This window comes from Musa acuminata, chromosome BXJ2-2 (assembly GCF_036884655.1).
Source record: "Musa acuminata AAA Group cultivar baxijiao chromosome BXJ2-2, Cavendish_Baxijiao_AAA, whole genome shotgun sequence".
Taxonomy (NCBI): Eukaryota; Viridiplantae; Streptophyta; class Magnoliopsida; order Zingiberales; family Musaceae; genus Musa; species Musa acuminata.
The window spans coordinates 2,240,097-2,259,425 of NC_088339.1; positions in this window are offsets into that span (position 1 = coordinate 2,240,097).

Consider the following 19,329-nt stretch of genomic DNA (forward strand, 5'->3'; position numbering starts at 1 on the left):
AAGCATGATTCCTAAAATTATTAAACATGTAATTTTCAAGAAAATTAAATAAAAAAGGAAAAATGCTTTATGAAAAGCATCATGTAATTTCAAAGTAAATTAAAGGCATTTTGATTACCTCAGCGTCGAAAGGCGTAAAGGCGTAGTTTGCCACCTCGCCTTTGTTGATTTTCTCCTCGTCTTCGGAGGAGCTCGATTCATCCCAGTTTTTGTTCTTCTTCTTGCGTTCAAAGCAAGTAGTTCCATTCTTTTTACTTTTTAATTTTTGTTTCATTTGTAGTTTAAGTTCACCATCACTTGAGCTTATGCTCGAGTGGTCTTCAAATGTTCTATGTCCTAAATCCTTCCTGTTCTTTGGAAGGTGGTTCTCAAGTTCTTCACGTGCATTGCACGTCATTTCATATGTGATCAATGAACCAATTAGTTCTTCAAGTGGAAATTGGTTCAAGTTTTTCGATTCTTGAATAGCAGTTACTTTTGAATCCCAAGTTTTAGAAATTGAGCGCAAAACTTTGTTAACGAGTTCAAAATCCGAAAAGCTTTTACCAAGTGATTTTAAACCATTGACGACATCTGTAAAACGGGTGTACATGTCAACAACGGTTTCGCTTGGTTTCATATGAAAAAGCTCGAAATCATGCAGTAAAATATTAACTTTTGAGTCTTTGACTCTACTAGTTCCCTCGTGCGTGATTTCGAGAGTGCGCCAAATATCGAAAGCCGTTTCGCACAAAGAAACCCGATTGAACTCATTTTTGTCCAAAGCGCAAAATAAGGCATTCATAGCCTTTGCGTTTAAAGAAAAATACTTCTTCTCTAAATCCGACCATTCGTTCATCGGTTTAGAGGGAAGTTGAAAACCGTTTTCAACGATATTCCATAAATCCAGATTTAGAGAAATCAAGAAAACTCTCATTCGAGTTTTCCAATAAGTGTAGTCCAATCCGTTAAAAAAACGATGGACGAAAGACCGAAAAGCCCTCTTGAAGAGCCATTTCTCTCGGGTGTAAATCCGAAATGAGAAATACCCCGCTCTGATACCAATTGTTAGGATCGAGAGCACTAAGAGGGGGGGGGGGGGGGGGGGGTGGTGAATTAGTGCAGCGGAAATCTTTCAGCGATTAAAAATAAAAGCTACGTTCGTTTGATAAAAACTATTTTGATGCAAAAGTCGATTCTAAGATTACTTATGATTGAGTACAGTTTACGTCTAAACACAGTTTGCGTCTAAGCGCAGTTTATGCAGTTTGCGTCTAAATGCAGTTTGCGTCTAAACGCAGTTTGCATCTAAATGCAGATTGCGTCTAAGCACAGTTTGCATCTAAGTGCAGTTTGCGTCTTAGGCTTAGATTGCGTCTAAGCGCAGTTTGCGTCTAAGCGCAGTTTATGTCTAAGCGCAGATTACGTCGAAGCTCAGATTGCGTCTGAGCGCAGTTTGCGTCTAAGCGCAGTTTGCGTCTTAAGCGCAGATTGCGTCTAAGCGCAGTTTGCGTCTAAACACAGTTTTACGACAAAACGTAGATTCGGAAAGATCTGAACTTAGACACTCGTTCGTAAAAGCGCAGAAGTCAGTTTGCAGCTATAAATGGAATCAAAACGTAGACGTAAACTACAGAGGAACTCGTTCGTAAAAGGGCAGAAATCAGTTTGCAGTTATAAACAGAATCAAGACGTAAACGTAAACTGCAAGGAAACTCGTTCGTAAAAGCGCAGAAGATAGTTTGCAGTTATAAATAGAATCAAAACGTAAGTGTAAATCGTAATGTAGAGATCATACGAAAACACCGATTTACGTCTGAATGCAGATTCGGAAAGAACAGAACTTAGAAACTTCTTCGTAAAAGCGTAGAGAGCAGTAGCTATGTAGGAGGTTTGCAGTAATGATAAAGTGCTCAAAATGAAAGCAAACCAGAGATTTAGAGTGGTTCGGTCAGTCTTGACCTACTCCACTTTTGGCTTCCTCCACCGACGAGGTCACCGACGTCAACTAGAGGCCTTCCTTCAATAGGCGAAGGCCAACTGCCCTTTTACAGTTTCACTCCTTTTGACGGGCTTAGGAGACAACCCTTACAGAACCTTTCTCTCCTCTCTTTACAACTCAAGACTTGAAGAACAGAAAGAGGAGAACTTTTGGACTTTACACAAATTTGAGCTCTTAGAATCATAGAAAAGATCAAGAATTCGGTGTGGTTCTGTATCTTTTCAGTGCTGAATGGGTGGGGTATTTATAGGCCCCAACCCAGTTCAAATTTGGAGCTCAAAACGATCAAATCCCGGAATTCCGAGATCAGGCGGTTGCACCTCCTGACTGGAGCGGTTGCACCGCCTGGCAGAGCTCGAAGACTGAGCCTCTGGGCGGTGCCACCTTTGTCAGGGGACGTTGCACCTCTCTGCCAGAGCTCGAAGACCGAGCTCAGGCGGTTGCACCGCCTGACTAGAGAGGTTGCACCGCTTGGCAGAGCTCGAAACTTGAGCTCTGGCGGTGCTACCTCCTGACAAAGGAGGTTGCACCGCCCAGTCTTGCTCGGAGACTGAGCCCTGGGCGGTTGCACCTCTTGGCTGGGGCGGTTGCACCTCCCAGTCTCGCTGGGAGACATAGCCTGGGTGGTGCCACCTCTGACCCTGGCGGTGCTACCTCTTTCACTATTTCAGCTCACTTAGTTTGGGTTTGGCTCCAAACTTGGCCCAAACCAGTCCGAACTTGGGTTATAGGAATAACACCTAATCCTAACCCTAATTAACGTGCTAACTATGATTTTAAAGATATTTTCTAAGCTATTACAAAGTCCGCAAGTCAAGACTTCTTCTAGCGAGCTTCCGGCAAACTTCCGGCGGTCTTCCGATGAACTCTCGGAAACCATTCTGCGGACTCCCGGCAAGCTCCTAGACTTCACGATTTGATCTTAGCGAGTTCCAACGAGCTTCTTCGGCAAGCTCCGATCTTTCTCGGCGAGCTCCGCGAACTTCCAACGAACCTTCCGGCAAGCTTCCGAAAACCCTTCGGCAAGCTCCCAACTCATTCTCGGCTAGTTCCGGTAGCATTCCCGACGAACCTTCGGACTTCCGTCGAACTCTCGAACTTGCAACAAATCCTTCGCGCTTGACTCCGACACTTTGTTTCACTTTATGTCTTCATCGTTATCATAGTTAATCCTGCACAATTAAAGCAAAACTTCGATCGAGACAATTAATCCTAAGCAATTAACCAAGTTGTCCGGCATGTCATTGGTCCCTCGACGCTTCGTCTGATTCTTCGGCGCATCGTCCTCTCCTGCGGCCTATTGCCCAATCGGCCAGTTGACTCCGCAACTCCGATATCCTTGGCACAATAACCGCTCTTCTTGGCCCGATGCCCGAGTCCACTGCCCGAAGCCTTCTATCGATACGTCGACCGATCCATCGGCCCGACGTCCAATCTTCTGACATGTTCCTCTGGCACAACATGATTTTCCTGCTTTAATTGTCTCATCCTGATCAAAGCATCCTGCGTCACTCAAAACGCAGATTAAATCATAAACATATATCAAGTAGTTTCATCATCAAAATACGAGATTCAACACATCGGAGAGGAGGTAACGAATTTAATGGATGCAGATTTATCATTTGGTGAATTATTAAATGCCTTCCATGACTTATTTGATGAATGCAAGATTATTAGTAGAAAATATAAATTGCTAAAAAAGAAGCATGATAGTCTTACTTGTAATTTCGATAAGTTAAAAACTGAATATCATAATAATTTAGGTTCATGCATAAAATGTCATGATCTAGAAACTCTCCAAAAGGAAAACTTGCTACTTAAAGACACCTTGAAGAAATTCGAGGTTGGTAGCAAGTCTTTGAACATGATCCTTGCAAACAAGGGTCACGTTCCCAAAAGAAGTGGAATTGGATTTGTGAGAAGTCCTCACCAAAATCCAACCACCTTCATAAAAGGCCCCATCTTACATGTTCGACACCAAAGCAAATACAACTTTTGTTGCAAACTTGGACACAAAACACATTATTGTCCATTCAAGAAAATTAGTCCGAACAGATTAATTTGGGTTCCTAAAGGAACCATGATAAATTATATGCAACATGATAAAAAATGTAGATCTATTTTTTAGGCACCCAAAAGCAAATGGGTACCTAAAGATCATCCTTTCTTGTAGAAACCTATACCATCACAAGCTAGGAGCAAGAGATGGTACCTTGACAGTGGATGCTCAAGGCATATGACCGGAGATCCATCTCAATTCTCTAAGCTCACTAGCATAGACGAAGGCTATGTCACCTTCGGAGACAATAACAAGGGTAAAATCATTGGCAAATGAACCATAGGTAACAAATCCAACTTCTTTATTAAAGATATTTTGTTAGTTGATGGTTTAAAACATTACCTCTTGAGCATTAGTCAATTAAGTGATAAAGGATATATTGTCAGATTCGAATCTAATGCTTGAATCATTGAAAAACCACACAAAAACACATCTATGATTGCATTAAAACAAAATAACGTATACACTATTGACATCAATGATTTGTGTAATGAAATGTGCTTTTTGGTTTTGAATGAGGATGCTTGGCTATGGCATAGAAGATTAGGTCATGCTAGTATGAAACTAATCACTCAAATATCATCTAAAGAACTTGTAAGAGGAATTCCTCATATCAAGTTCATCAAAGATAATGTATGTGATGCTTGCCAATTAGGTAAACAAATTAAGGGTCGTTTCAAATCTAAGAATCAAATAAGCACCTCTAGGCCCTTACAATTGATCCATATAGACTTGTTCGAACCAATCTCTATATCAAGCCTAAGAGGTAGCAAATACGCCTTTGTCATTGTGGATGACTATAGCAGATACACATGGACTTACTTCTTAAAATAGAAAAATGAATGCTTTAGATATTTTACCAAGTTTTGTAAACTTGTTCAAAATGAGAAGGGTTCCATGATTTCGTCAATTAGAAGTGATCACGGTAGTGAATTTCAAAACCATGATTTCCAAGAATTTTATGAACTCAATGGATACAACCATAATTTATCTACTCCTAGAAATCCTCAACAAAATGGAGTAGTAGAAAGAAAAAATCGAAATTTACAAGAAATGGCAAGAACCATGTTGAATGAACATAGCCTACCCAAATATTTTTGGGCCGAAGCCGTAAACACTGCATGCTATATTTTGAATAGAGTTCTAGTAAGACCCTTACTCACCAAAACTCCCTATGAGTTATGGAACAACAAAAAACCCAATGTTTCATATTTTAAAGTCTTTGGGTGTAAGTGTTTTATCTTGAATGAAAAAGATAACTTAAGAAAATTTGATGCTAAATCCGATGAAGGAATCTTTCTTGGTTATTCTTCGGTTTCTAAAGCTTTTCGTATATTCAATAAAAGAACTTTAATTATTGAAGAATCCATTCATGTTGTTTTCAATGAGATTTCCGAAATCAGAAAAAATGATTTTGATGATGATGTTAATTTTGATTCCTTGAATTTAAATGAGACCCCGTCTCCAACTAGCAACTTGGATGCATCCACTTCCGAAACATCCTTACCCAAGGATTGGAAGTATGTAGATGCTCATCCTAAGGAGCTAATCTTAGGAGACACATCAAAGGGGGTTCAAACACGTTCTTCTCTTAAAAATTTTTGTGCCAACGTCGCTTTTCTCTCCCAAATTAAACCCAAATGTGTTGACGAAGCCATGAAAGATGATTCATAGATTATCACAATGCAAGATGAATTAAATCAATTTAAGAGAAATGAGGTGTGAAAGCTTGTTCCTAGGCCAAATGACCATTTAGTTATTGGTACTAAATGAGTTTTTAGAAACAAGCAAGATGAATATGGTATCGTGGTTAGAAACAAGGCTAGATTAGTGGCCAAAGGTTTCAACCAAGAAGAAGGTATCGATTACGAAGAAACCTTCGCTCCTGTGGCTCGATTAGAAGCCATAAGGATGCTCCTTGCCTACGTTAGTAGTAATACTTTTAAGTTGTTTCAAATGAATGTTAAAAGCGCTTTTCTTAATGGCTTTATTTCCGAAGAAGTCTATGTTGAACAACCTCTTGGATTTGAAAACAATAGCCTCCCTAATCATGTGTTTAGATTAACTAAAACTCTCTATGGTTTAAAACAAGCTCCGAGGGCTTGGTATGAGAGACTTAGTTATTTTCTTATTGAAAATAATTTCACAAAAGGCAAGGTTGATACTACATTGTTCATCAAGAATTTTGAAAATAATTTTCTCATTGTTCAGATTTATGTTGATGATATTATCTTTGGTTCTACGAATGAATCTCTTTGTGAATCTTTTGCTAAAACTATGAGTCTTGAATTCGAAATGAGTTTAATGGGAGAATTAACATTCTTCTTAGGCTTACAAATCAAACAACTAAGCAATGGCATATTTATTAGTCAAACTAAATATGCTATGAATTTGCTAAAAAAGTTTAATATGAATAGCTCAAAAGCTATTAACACTCCTATGAGCACCTCCACTAAGTTAGAAATTGATGAAAGTGGAGAAAGCTTCGATCAAAAAACTTATAGGGGCATGATAGGAAGTTTACTTTACCTCACTACAACTAGACCAGATATCATGTTCAGTGTAGGACTTTGTGCTAGATTTCAATCAAACCCTAAGATATCTCATCTCAAAGCAGTTAAAAGAATACTTAAATATCTTAATGGTACCACAAATCTAGGATTATGGTACCCAAAATCAGAGAATCTTGAGTTAATTGCTTATGCTGATGCAGACTTTGCTGGCTGTAGACTAGATAGAAAAAGCACATCAAGAACATGTCAATTTTTAGGACATGCTCTTATTTCCTGGTCATCTAAGAAACAAAACTCGATTGCACTATCAACAACCGAAGCTGAATATATTGCAGCAAGTGCATGTTGTGCACAAGTTGTATGGATGAAAAACACCTTAGAAGATTATAAAGTTCATCTTAAAAATATTCCCATTAAATGTGATAACACAAGTGCAATATGTTTAACAAAGAATCCTATACAACACTCAAGAACAAAACATATTGATATTAGACATCACTTTATACGAGATCATGTTACTAATCATAATGTAATCATAGAGTTCATTGACACTAAACATCAACTAGCTGATATTTTTACAAAACCTCTAAGTGAAGAATAATTTGATTTCATAAAAAGAGAATTAGGAATGTTAATGTGTCCGAATACATAAACTTATTGAAATTATTTTTCGGACTTTATTTATTGATTGATCAATTTCACTTAATTGCTATGATGATTTTACATAATTACATGTGTATGAAAATTTCCATGATGATAAGCATGTTTTGTCTTCATGATCATATTTGAAAATCAATAGCACAGTCTCGTCCGAATGCATGAAAGTCTTAATTTCGTTTTCGGATTCTCTTAAAAATCGGAGTTTCTCGATACATTATCCTCTTCCGGACTTAATAAAGCATATGTCATAACGAGCTTAATTCTCATCATTGTTGACATATGAAATACATCTCTCATACACCTATGTGAAGAACATTCTTTAAAGAAATGGATTTAATAAAATGATTCCTGATTATATGAATGATAGTGTTTTTACTAACAAGGATTCGTTTCTAATACATATCTTGATCCTTGTGAAAATGAAGCAAGATTTAATCTCTCATCAAATTCAACTTCATGTAAAGTAAACTCACAAATAGATGGTGGAGATGCAAGGTAAAAACAAAATTGATATCTCCATGTCATGTTTGCATAATTGACTCACTATTGAAAATGACATGAACCTAGTAAAGGCATCACACTTATGCTCAAAATTCGCTTATATTGTTCTCCTGGTATAACAATTACCATGCTTTTTGTTGATGACAAAGGGGGAGAAATATATGAGTATTAATGCCATGCTTGCATCACCAAAAGATATATGAATTGATGCCATGATTGCTATAATTTGCATTATGCCTTGTTTATATCATGTCAAGATCTCAAACAAAAAATCTTACTTCGTAGTTTTACATGTTGATATCTTATAATATGATGAATTGCTACTATTACCATCATTCAAACTTGTAATGTAAAATTTGAAAATGAATGTCAAGCTTTAACATCATCTTCAGATAGATACATCATGATGGGAATCAAGATGGGAGTATTGATAAGTTTAAATGATTTTAACTTATCAATATGTCTCTTGAATTCAAAGGTTTTGAATTCAAGAATGACTTATCTCAAGTATGGCATATAGACAGGGGGAGTTAAGGTTAACTCCATTTTCAATTGATTGTCATCATCAAAAAGGGGGAAATTGTTGAATATCGGATTTTGATGATGAAGTCAATTGTCATTTGTTATCTAATCTATATGTTGAGATAAGTGTGCAGGATTAACTACGATGAAAGTAAGATATGCAGCAGGAGTTGCACCGGAGTCAAGACAATGATCACGTTGGGAGTTCGAGAGTTCGACGGAAGTTCGGACAGTCGTCAGAAGTTCTACGGGAACAAATCCGAGAAGTCCATGAGCTTGCCAAAGAAGCTCGTAGGAACTCGCCAAGTGGATCATCGCAAGTCAAGGAGTTTGCCGAAAGTCCACAGGAGCATCACCGAGGGTTCATCGGATGATCGACGGAAGTTCGTCGGAAGCTCGCTGGAAGAAGCGATTGACGCATTGGAGCAAGTTGCAGTAAATGTCTTAGGAAATATCGTAGTTAGCACAATGATTAAGTTGGAAATGGGAGGTGATCCCATTAACTTAATCTTGGGGCAATTGGACCCCTGAAAATCCCAAATTGGGCCAAATGGATCAACCCATTCGGACCCTGATTTCTGCCAGGCGGTTGAACCGCCCTAGCCAAGCGGTGGCACTGCCTAGGCTTAGTCTCCGAGCGAGACTGGGCGGTGCAACCGCCCCTGACAGGAGGTGGCACCGCTTGAGCTCGGTCTTCGAGCTCTAGCAGGAGGTGCAACTGCCTCAGTTAGCAGTGGCACTGCCTGAGCTTGGTCTTCGAGCTTTGGCAGGAGGTGCAACCGCCCCTGACAGGAGGTGGCACCGCCTAGAGGCTCAGTCTTCGAGCTCTGCCAGGCGGTGCAACCGCCCCAGTCAGGCCGTGCAAATTCAAACTGGGTTGGGGCCTATAAATACCCCACCCTTTCAGTGCTAATAGTGCACCAAAAAAACCACCGAAATTCTGATTTTACATTGTGATTTTGTGAGCTCAAAAGTGTTGTATGAGTTGAAAGTTCTTCTTCCTCTTTTCTTACAAGTCCTAATCTGTTAAGAGAGGAAAGGAAATTCTGTAAGGGTTGTCTCCTAAACCGTCAAAAGGAGTGAAACTGTAAAAGGGTGGTTGGCCTTCGCCTATTGAAGGAAGGCCTCTAGTTGACGTCGGTGGAGGAAACCAAAAGTGGAGTAGGTCAAGATTAACCGAACCACTCTAAATCTCGGTTTGCATTTACTTTGAGCATCTTATCTTTATTGCAAACCTCCTCAAAAGCTTACTGCTTTCTGTGCATATACGATTGGGTTTCAAGCTTTGTACTTTCCGAATCGGCGTTTAGACGTAAATCAGTTTTATCGTACGATCATCATATTTCAGTTTGCGTTTATATTTTGATTTCTATCATAACTGCAAACTGCCTTTATATCTTTGTGTTAACTGCATCTCGCTTAATCAAGTGATTTACGAATCAGCATTTAGACGTAAATCAATTTTTTCGTACGAATATCATATTTCAGTTTGCGCCTACTATCTGATTTGAACCATAACGGCAAACTACATTTATATCTTTGTTGCATCTCGCTTAATCAAAAGTTAAAGTGATTTACAAATCGACTTTCTTATTGAAATCACTTTTATCGAACGAACGCAGTTTTTTTTTTATCATAAAAGGTTTTCCGCTGCACTAATTCACCCCCCCCCCCCCCTCTTAGTGCTCTTGATCCTAACACTAGAGCGGTGCTTCATCTAGGTGTGACCCAAGAGTGGGTGGATGAAGGTCGATTACCAAAGGAGCGAACAAAATCGAAGGTGGAAGAGACCCTGCGATGTATTGGCAGAGGCCACACATGAAGGGCTCACAATTCGAGTTCATCCCACAAGGATCAGAATATAATAGAGATGTCATCAGGAGGCGACATGGTGCAGCGGATCGTGGTGGAACAGTTCGTGGTAATGCAATACACACAATCTAGTCCCGTGAGGGACTAGATCATACGGAGGCATGATCGAGAGCTACTGGAAACTCCACTTCGGTGAATAACACGACGATAAGAAGGGCTATGGATTCAAGGAGTGAAGGCCATGGTACCGCAGAGGTGGGTCTTCCGTGCGTGCATCGAATTTTGTATCGGATGAAAGCCTTGGTCATCAGTATATGGGGGCTGTGTTCCACCAAGGGAAAAGTTCAAATGCAAGTACCAGTGAGTCCCATGGGAGGGACTTGATCATACAGAGGTATGATTGAATGTTAGAACCCTTGCAGATTCTAAACTTGGGGTTGATCTCTTTAGGGAATCGGCCTCCTTGGAACTCTATAGGGGTTCCTCCCTCCAAGTTGCTGCTCAAAGGCTGCAGAAAAGATTCATCTATTGCTTATCAAAAGAGAAGGAATACATGGCTATTTATAGGGCTTCTAAACCCTAACTCCTAATAGGACTCCTACTTAAGACTCTTACTTCTAACCAACTCCTAATAGGACTCCTAGTCAAGACTCCTATTCCCTTACAACTCCTAATTCTTCTCTAAGAAAACACCTCCTACATGAATGCCCCTCTCAATTAGGACTCTCCTAGCTAGAGTCCTAACAGTTTTAAATGGATGCTCCTCTCAATTAGGACTCTCTTAGCTAGAGTCCTAACAGTTTTACATGAATGTCTCTCTCAATTAGGACTCTCCAAGCTAGAGTCCTAACAGACCCGCCCTCTTCAAATCAGTCTTGTCCTCGAGGCTGATGATTCATGAATTCTGGGAATTTGATCTTCAAGTCGTCATAGTTCTCCCAAGTGGCATCTTCTATTGGTAGGTTCGCCCACTGTATTAGAACTTCATTAGTGGGTCGTCGTCGTCGAGTCACGATCCGTCGATCAATAATGACACTTCGCTGGGTCTGGAGTTCTCTTTGGGTAGTCATATTTGGTGGGTGGCTTTGGGCTGTCTCCAAGCACCTATTTACAACTGTCTCGTCGTCGATTTGTGGGTGATATGTCATACTCCTTTTCAATTTAGTACCCTGCATATAGAATAACTTGATCCAAAATCTACTCGTGAAGATGCAAGTAGAATTTATCATAAGCACAATGCGTCCCTTATAGTGTAATTCTTTTGAGTCCCAATTGTAATGAGCCACGGAGCTTGGTGCTTCCTCCAATTTTTTTATAATCTTACTAGTCTCTGAATCTTCTTGTCATTCCATCTTAATATCCTTAAGAAAGTTGTTGGTCGGAAGTGAAATGGCCGAAACTTCAGCTTGCTCGGGTAGCTGCGAAAGCGCATCTGCAAGAACATTCTCTTTCCCCTTTTTGTAAGTTATTTCATAATCAAATCTAAGAAGTTTTGTTACCCATTTTTGCTGCTCAGGGGATGATATCTTTCGCTCCAAAAAGTACTCGAGGCTTTTATGGTCGGTTTTAATTTGAAATCGTCGACCAATCAAGTAGGGTCTCCACCTCGTTGCTGCGCGCACAATGGCAAGCATCTCCTTATCATATGTTGACTTATTTTGATGGGAGGGAGATAATGCCTTGCTAGTGTATGTGAGTGGTCGACCATCTTGCATGAGAATGGCTCCAATTCTGACTCCAGATGTGTCGGCCTCAATAATGAAGGGTCGGTTGAAATCTGGTAGTGTTAGCACCGGCGTCGTCGTCATGGCTGCCTTAAGTTTGTCGAATGCAGCAGAGGCTCTGTCCAACCATTGGAAGACATCTTTTTCTAGTAAGGAAGTAAATGGTGCACTGATCTTTCCATAGTTTTTCACGAACTTGCGGTAGTAGCCTGTTAAACCCAGAAAGCCATGTAGCAATTTTATGTTTCTCGAGGTCGGCCAGTTTTGCATTGCTCCAATTTTGAAGGGGTCCACTGCCACACCTTCCTCTGATATGATATGCCCAAGATATTCCACCTTTTGTTGAAGAAAGCAAAAATTCGTGGTTGTTGTGTGTTCAAAAGGTGGTTTTCCATATGTCTTCTTCGCATGCTCGTATTTGATGATACCCGGATCAAAGGTCCAGCTTTGTAAAGATTTGTGCTCCCTTTCATCTAGCAATTCATCTACTATTGGAATAAAGTATTTGTCCTTGATGATTATGCCATTGAGAGCTCGGTAATCAACACATATTCGCCTTGTTCCGTCCTTCTTGCGTACAAGTAGCACCGGCGAAGAGTAGAGGCTGCAACATGGCCGAATAACTCCTGTTTCGAGCATCTCTTTTATAATCCTTTCTATTTCATCCTTCTGGAGATGTGGATACTGATATGGCTGAGCATTTGCTGAAGATTTGCCTGGAAGAATCATTATACAATGATCATGCCGACGGGTAAGAGGTAGGTTGCGCGGTTCGTCAAATATATTTGAAAATTCAGCAAGCAAAGGAAGTAGATTTGGATCTTCAAATTCTGTTGGCTCTCCCTTAGTTTGCTGCTCAAGTTGTACCAAAAAGCCGCTGCATGCTTTATGCAAAACATTCTCCATTTGTTGTGTGCAAATCGTTGTTATGTCGCCCCCACGTTTCCCGTGCAATGTCACCTGTTTCTCCTTACTGTAAAATTTCATAATTAGTTTCATAAAATTCCAAGAAATATCACCTAATGTCGTCAACCATTTAATTCTGAGTATGGCCTCATGATTGTTAAGAGGGAGAAGGAAGAAATCTGCAATTATCTCTTGGTCCTGCAGCAATAGTTTCTCCTGCAAGCGCCTATGATCACAATTCAAAATCCGTCCGTCGGTGACCTTAACATCAAACCTGCAGCGATTCTCGATAGGTAATGATATCCGAACAGCAAGCTTACTATTTAGGAAGTTAGTAGTACTGCCCGTGTCGATGAGAACAGTGATTGGTTGTTGTTTGAGAAGGCCTCCAATTTTCATCGTTTGCGGGTGTGAGTAGTCAGCTAGTGTATGTACCGTAACTTCAGTCGGTTGTGGCTCTTCTTCTGCATCTTCTTCTTCATGTTCAAGGCTCTCTTTTGGATGTTCAATGACCTCTTCTTCTATCAGTTCAATCATAAGAAGTCCCCCTTTACGACAGCGATGCTCACGGCTCCACGGCTCGTCACAATGCCAACATAACCCCTTCGCATATCGCTCCCGAAGCTCTTCTCCTGTTAACCTCTTTGGCGCAGGGACTTGGTCGACAGTAGGGGGGGCTGAGGGCTTCAATATTACTGGTTGAGGAGCGACCCTAGTCCTCCGAGCTTCATGGTTCAATTGCTCCTCTTGATGTCGTGCGAAAGAGATGGCTGCCATAAGCGTATACGGTTGTCGCGCTTTAACTTCTCCTCGGATCTCCGGCTTCAAGCCCTCAATGAAGGTCCTCAATAGCTGTTTTTGAGACCAATCACGAGTTTGATTAGATAACCTTTCAAACCTGGTTTGGTACTCCTGAATGGTGGAGGTTTGTTGGATCTTTGCTAGTTGTTCGTCAATATTCTCGTAATCGGTTGGTCTGAAGCGAATCAGCAGTCCTTCTTTGAATTGACGCCATGAAAGGACTCCATAAGTATGTTCAAACCAGTCAAACCACTGTATAGCATCCCCTTCAAGATGTATAGCTGTAATTTTCACCATAGATACATCCGCGGTTTTGTGATACCGAAAATATCGCTCCGCGCGCGAGATCCAACCAATCGGGTCTCCTTCTTCCCATCTAGGGAAGTCCACTCTCATGCATGGATAGTTGGGGTTGGTCATAGAGTCTACCCTCTCTTGGAAGTCATCTCTTCGGGCTTGGTGTGATTGGGCAAAGCTCTCTCCTTGATATGATTTCTTCGGGCTTAGTGGTCGGCCCAATCTGAGTTCGGTAAAGAGCGTCCGAATCATATCCTCCATTCGCACCTCCAAGGCTTCGAATTTAGCATTGATTGCCTCCTTAGATGCCATAGTATATAGCCCCAAATCAATGATGTTAAGATCTCTCTTTTGCTGTTGGGTTAAAGGCATGTATAGGTTGAGAGAAGTGATGGTCGAAAGTGTTGGTGGATTGGTGGATGTAGGCTGCGGTTTAGGCTTGTTTTGTGGCTGTTTTGGGTACAGTTTGAGGGTGTGGTTTGGTAGAGTTTTAGGGCTGTGGATGAAAGTTTTGGATCTGTGGTAGATGGCAGCAAAGGTTTGACAGAAATCCGTGGAAGTTGCAGCAAGTATGTGCTGTCTTGTAAGAGCAGAATTGTCGTCGAAGAAACAACGGTTTCTCAACGTAATTTCCACCAAAAACTTGAGAGAATTGAGGAGGGAATTGATAGCAAAATCACAGTTTATATGACAGCAAGGATATCTAATTTAATCAAGAAAATTTTGGCAGTATAACAACAAAGAAATTGGTGCAAGTTGCAATAGCAGAATTATCGTCGAAAAATTTCAGCGGGTTACGATGAAAATTTGCAGCAACATAAAATCGTTTTTAGAGATGAATTTCTTAATAGATCAATCTTAGATAGAAGCCAAGATAATCTATGAAGTGTATAAGAAATTTCATTCAAAAAAGATTGCAAATAGATGGGTTAAGGCAACGATATGCAGCTGAAATTTTCTGCAGTATAGATTTTCAAGTGCAGCAGATTGGACATAAAAGATCAGTAGTTTATATTGAGAATTTTTCGATGAAACTAAAGGGAAATCTACTGTTAGGAAGTGTCAAAGATGTCATAAAAATTTCGTAGAAATTTGGATAGAAAAAGCACAATAGCAAGATCAAATAGATGGTGCTATGCGGCTTGAATTTTGCAATTCAAGTGCAGCAGATTGGACATAAAAGATCAGTAGTTTATATTGAGAATTTTTCGATGAAACCAAAGGGAAATCCACTGTTAAGAAGTGTCAAAGATGTCATAAAAATTTCGTAGAAATTTGGATAGAAAAAGCATAGTAGCAAGATCAAACAGATGGTGTTATGCGGCTGGAATTCTGCAATGTATCTTTCGTCGTAGAGATGAAAACTTTGTGACGAAAAGTTTATGCAGCAATATAGGAACGATTTTTTTTTTTTGGATTTTCGAATAAGGATAACTAAATTGCAGCAGCAGTAATGTAGGAAACCAGAACCTGTTGCAATTCACGGGGAGATCAAAGGATGATCCGTGGTGGTGGAGATGATGACGGAATTCGGTGACGATCTTTTAAGCAATTGTGGGAATTGCTTTGCATGGTTGTAGAGGGTTGATGGATGGCTGTGGAAGGGCAGCAAGATGCCAAGAACGCTGCTCTGATACCAGGTGTTAGAACCCTTGCAGATTCTAAACTTGGGGTTGATCTCTTTAGGTGATCGGCCTCCTTGGAACTCTATAGGGGTTCCTCCCTCCAAGTTGCTGCTCAAAGGCTGCAGAAAAGATTCATCTATTGCTTATCAAAAGAGAAGGAATACATGGCTATTTATAGGGCTTCTAAACCCTAACTCCTAATAGGACTCCTACTTAAGACTCTTACTTCTAACCAACTCCTAATAGGACTCCTAGTCAAGACTCCTATTCCCTTACAACTCCTAATTCTTCTCTAAGAAAACACCTCCTACATGAATGCCCCTCTCAATTAGGACTCTCCTAGCTAGAGTCCTAACAGTTTTAAATGGATGCCCCTCTCAATTAGGACTCTCTTAGCTAGAGTCCTAACAGTTTTACATGAATGTCTCTCTCAATTAGGACTCTCCAAGCTAGAGTCCTAACATTGAAGCAGCTGGAGAGTTGGACTGCTCCAGAGCTCATATTCGCTTAAGGGAGCCCGACAAGTCAGAGGACTAGGTCGAGTAAGCGAACGTTGCTACCAAGGAAGCTAAGGAGAATATAATCGGTGCAAACCCTACAACGTGATGGCAGAGGCCATGCATGGGATTGCAGTCTGTCTTTCCATCGACCAAACGGAGCTGCTTGAAGAACACAGAGGTGTTGAAGCAGGGGGTCGAAAGGGGCGAGGAAGCGACGACAAGTCCAGAGGGACTTAGCTACCCAAATTCAAGCATCAGTTAGAATGGAGGTGGACTCGGAGGAGTGCCACAGAGGCATATCTACTGATTGTGAAGAAAAAGGATGCAGATGCAAGGCGACGGATAGTAGTGCTATGGGCATGGCAGCGCTATGGTAACGCAGAGGCGGGACTTCCGTAAAAGTCATTGATCCCTTGCTCTCATGGAGGGAGAGCGCTTGGTCGTGAAAGGGGCCGAGTAGGTGGAGCATGCAGAGGCAAACTCTAAGTACCGAGACAAGACTGAAGGGCAAAGGCCAAGGAACTTTATAAGACCCGGTGTCAATGAGTTTCTCATCAAGATAGCCGAAAGTGAAGGACTTTGGGTCATGCAAGAGTGCACGACCAAGGAACGAAGCAGGCAGTATGCGGTGTTGTACCTTCGCTACTCAAGGGAGTAGGCGGTAGGGTTGATGGAGAAGACGGTACAATCCCAGAGGCGACCAAATCTATTAGAGAATTACTTCAAGTTAGGGTGAAAACTTCCTGCATTCCAGAAGTTCGATGGCATTGAGAAGGTGAATCACAGTAGCTAACTCAACGCAAGGAGTGCAAACACTTCAAGTGCTTCAGAAGTGTGAACAAAGAGCAGGCGAAGGCTAGTAACCAGCTCGATGCATGAAGTACAACCTCGAGGAGGCGGGCGAAGTCAAGTAATCTTTGCCTTCTCAACTCTTAAGAGAATGGGCGAAACCGAGTACCCCAATTCTCTTATCAATCCAGTAGAGGAGCTCTGCATATATTTAAAGACCCTTCGAAGATAATGGAAGACAATAGTTGTCAAATCCTCACCAAGGTGATCAGTACTACTGAGAGTAGATTGTCCGCTTCATTTCCCAACGAAATGCCAATCGAAAGCGGGAGTGATGCAAACCTACTTGGAAGTGACAACTAAGTGAAAGAAGAATCAATGGGCAAATTTTATAGAGGAAGGACCCAAAACTTCAGAAGTTTGCGAGACGATGCTCGTTAAAAGCTCCAACAAGCATCCACCCTCAAACAACATAAGCCATTTGAGAGACTGGCACAGTAAGGATGGTATTTTCCTTCATTTGGAGGATTCGCAGGAATCAACAAGGATCAACATAACTCAGCCAACCCCACACCATAGTCAGAGTCAATGGTGAGTTGAAGCAGCATGGCGGATCAAAGGTTCGACTACTCAAAAATAGCAATGGAGAGCGGTTGGGAGCCAAGAGGCGCATTGCAGCTGGAGCAGAAGATTGAAGACTTAGCAAAGGCGAGGAGTTGTAGTGTCGACAAAGGCTTCGACGAGGACATCGATGGAATAAGTGGGGGAGAATGTCACGAACAAACTTCTAAACAGGATGTTTGATGTAATGCTTATGTATGTTCGTGTCTTTTGGTATGTTCATGCTTTGTACAGCATGTAGAGGGATAGCTGAAGGCTTAATAGTCCCATTTTAGTTAGGTTGGTGGCCGCTTTAGGCTTGTAAATAAAGGTTGTGTCATGTGAACACATGCGAGATATTTTCGATCTATAATGGACCATTTTACCCTTTTATTGTGTAACTATTCAGAGCTTGTAAAGTCTGTTTGTAATTTGCATTGTCTATGAAGTGTTTTCGGAGATGTTTGCTTGTGGATCCCGAGTGAGGCATTTTCTCTATCATGTTCTCAATTTTGTGGGTCCTAAAAAACCATGGGAGGCTTCGGGAAGGCTGACCTTTGCGGATGGACACGCAAGGGTGCCGCACGACTTAGGCAAAACCAGCTAAGGCCATGACAAAATGGTGGTATAATACTACATATTATTCATCTATAAAATATGCCCCTTATGAAGCATTATATGGTCGGCCGGCCCTTATGATTCCAAAGTATGTAATTGGCTCGGCTAAGGTAGATTAGGTCGACTAAGGATTAATTAATAAGGATAAACTCCTACAACTATTAAAGGATAATCTCTCTACCACTCAAGCTAGAATGAAGCAACAAGCTGACACACGATGAAGCGAAAGAGAATTTTCAATAGGAGGTTGGGTTTATCTTCGCCTGCAGCCATACAAGCAACTGTCCATCAATACTCGAGCCTCTATGAAGCTATCCCCACATTTTTATGGGCCCTATCAGATCACAGAACGTATTGGAGCCATGGCATATAGACTCAAATTACCTAAGGATGTTAAAATTCAGCCTGTCTTCCATGTGTCATGCTTGAAGCCCAAGTTGGGAGAACACGAGTCACCCCAAATCTAACTGTGCAACACCACTGAGGATGGAGTTATTCAAGCCTAACCACAAGCCATCCTCAATCGCAAGATTGTGATGCGTCACCGACGTCCCTCTACTGAAGTACTAATGCATTAGAATAATTTACCACTTGAAGACGCCACATGGGAACCATATGAAGAGCCGAAGACCCGATTCCCTAAGTTCATGGAATCTCAACCTTGAGGACAAGGCTGATTTAAAGAGTCCAAATTGACAGTAACATTGTTAGGACTCTAGCTATGAGAGTCCTAATTGAGAAAGGCATTCATGTAAAACCTGCCTAAGCTGACCCCTATTAAAGAGGTGAAGAGGTCGGCTAGGGTTTAGAGGTTATTTCTTAGAGAAAAATTAGGAGTTATAAAGGAATAGGAGTCTTGAGTATGAGTCCTATTAGGAGTCTTAAGTACGAGTCTTAATTGAGTAAGAGTTCTGTTAGGAGTTAAGGCTTAGAAATCCTATAAATAGCTATGTATTCATCCTTTTTTAATAAGCAATAGATGAATCTTTTCTGCAACCTTTGAGCAGTAATTTGGAGGAAGAAACCCCTATAGAGTTCCAAGGAGACCGATCCCCTAAAGAGATCAACCCCAAGTTTAGAATCTGTAAGGGTTCTAACACTTCCACTGTTTCAAACCTGGATCTGCCTGATATCTGCTCATAACACTTAAATATACATTATATCAGGATTGGCAAATAGCATAACATACATGATAGATCCTATCGTTGAGGCATAGGGTATCCTATCTATGTTTGCCCTTTCTGTTGGAGTATTTGGGGACATACTCTAAGAAAGTGATATTCTATATCTCATTAGTATGAGACCTCTCTTGAAATTTTTCATGCCAAACCTTTTGACAATGGTGTCTATATACCTGAATTGGGACAAGCAATCATCCTTTTTGATCTATCTCTATAGATATGAATCCCCAGGATATAAGA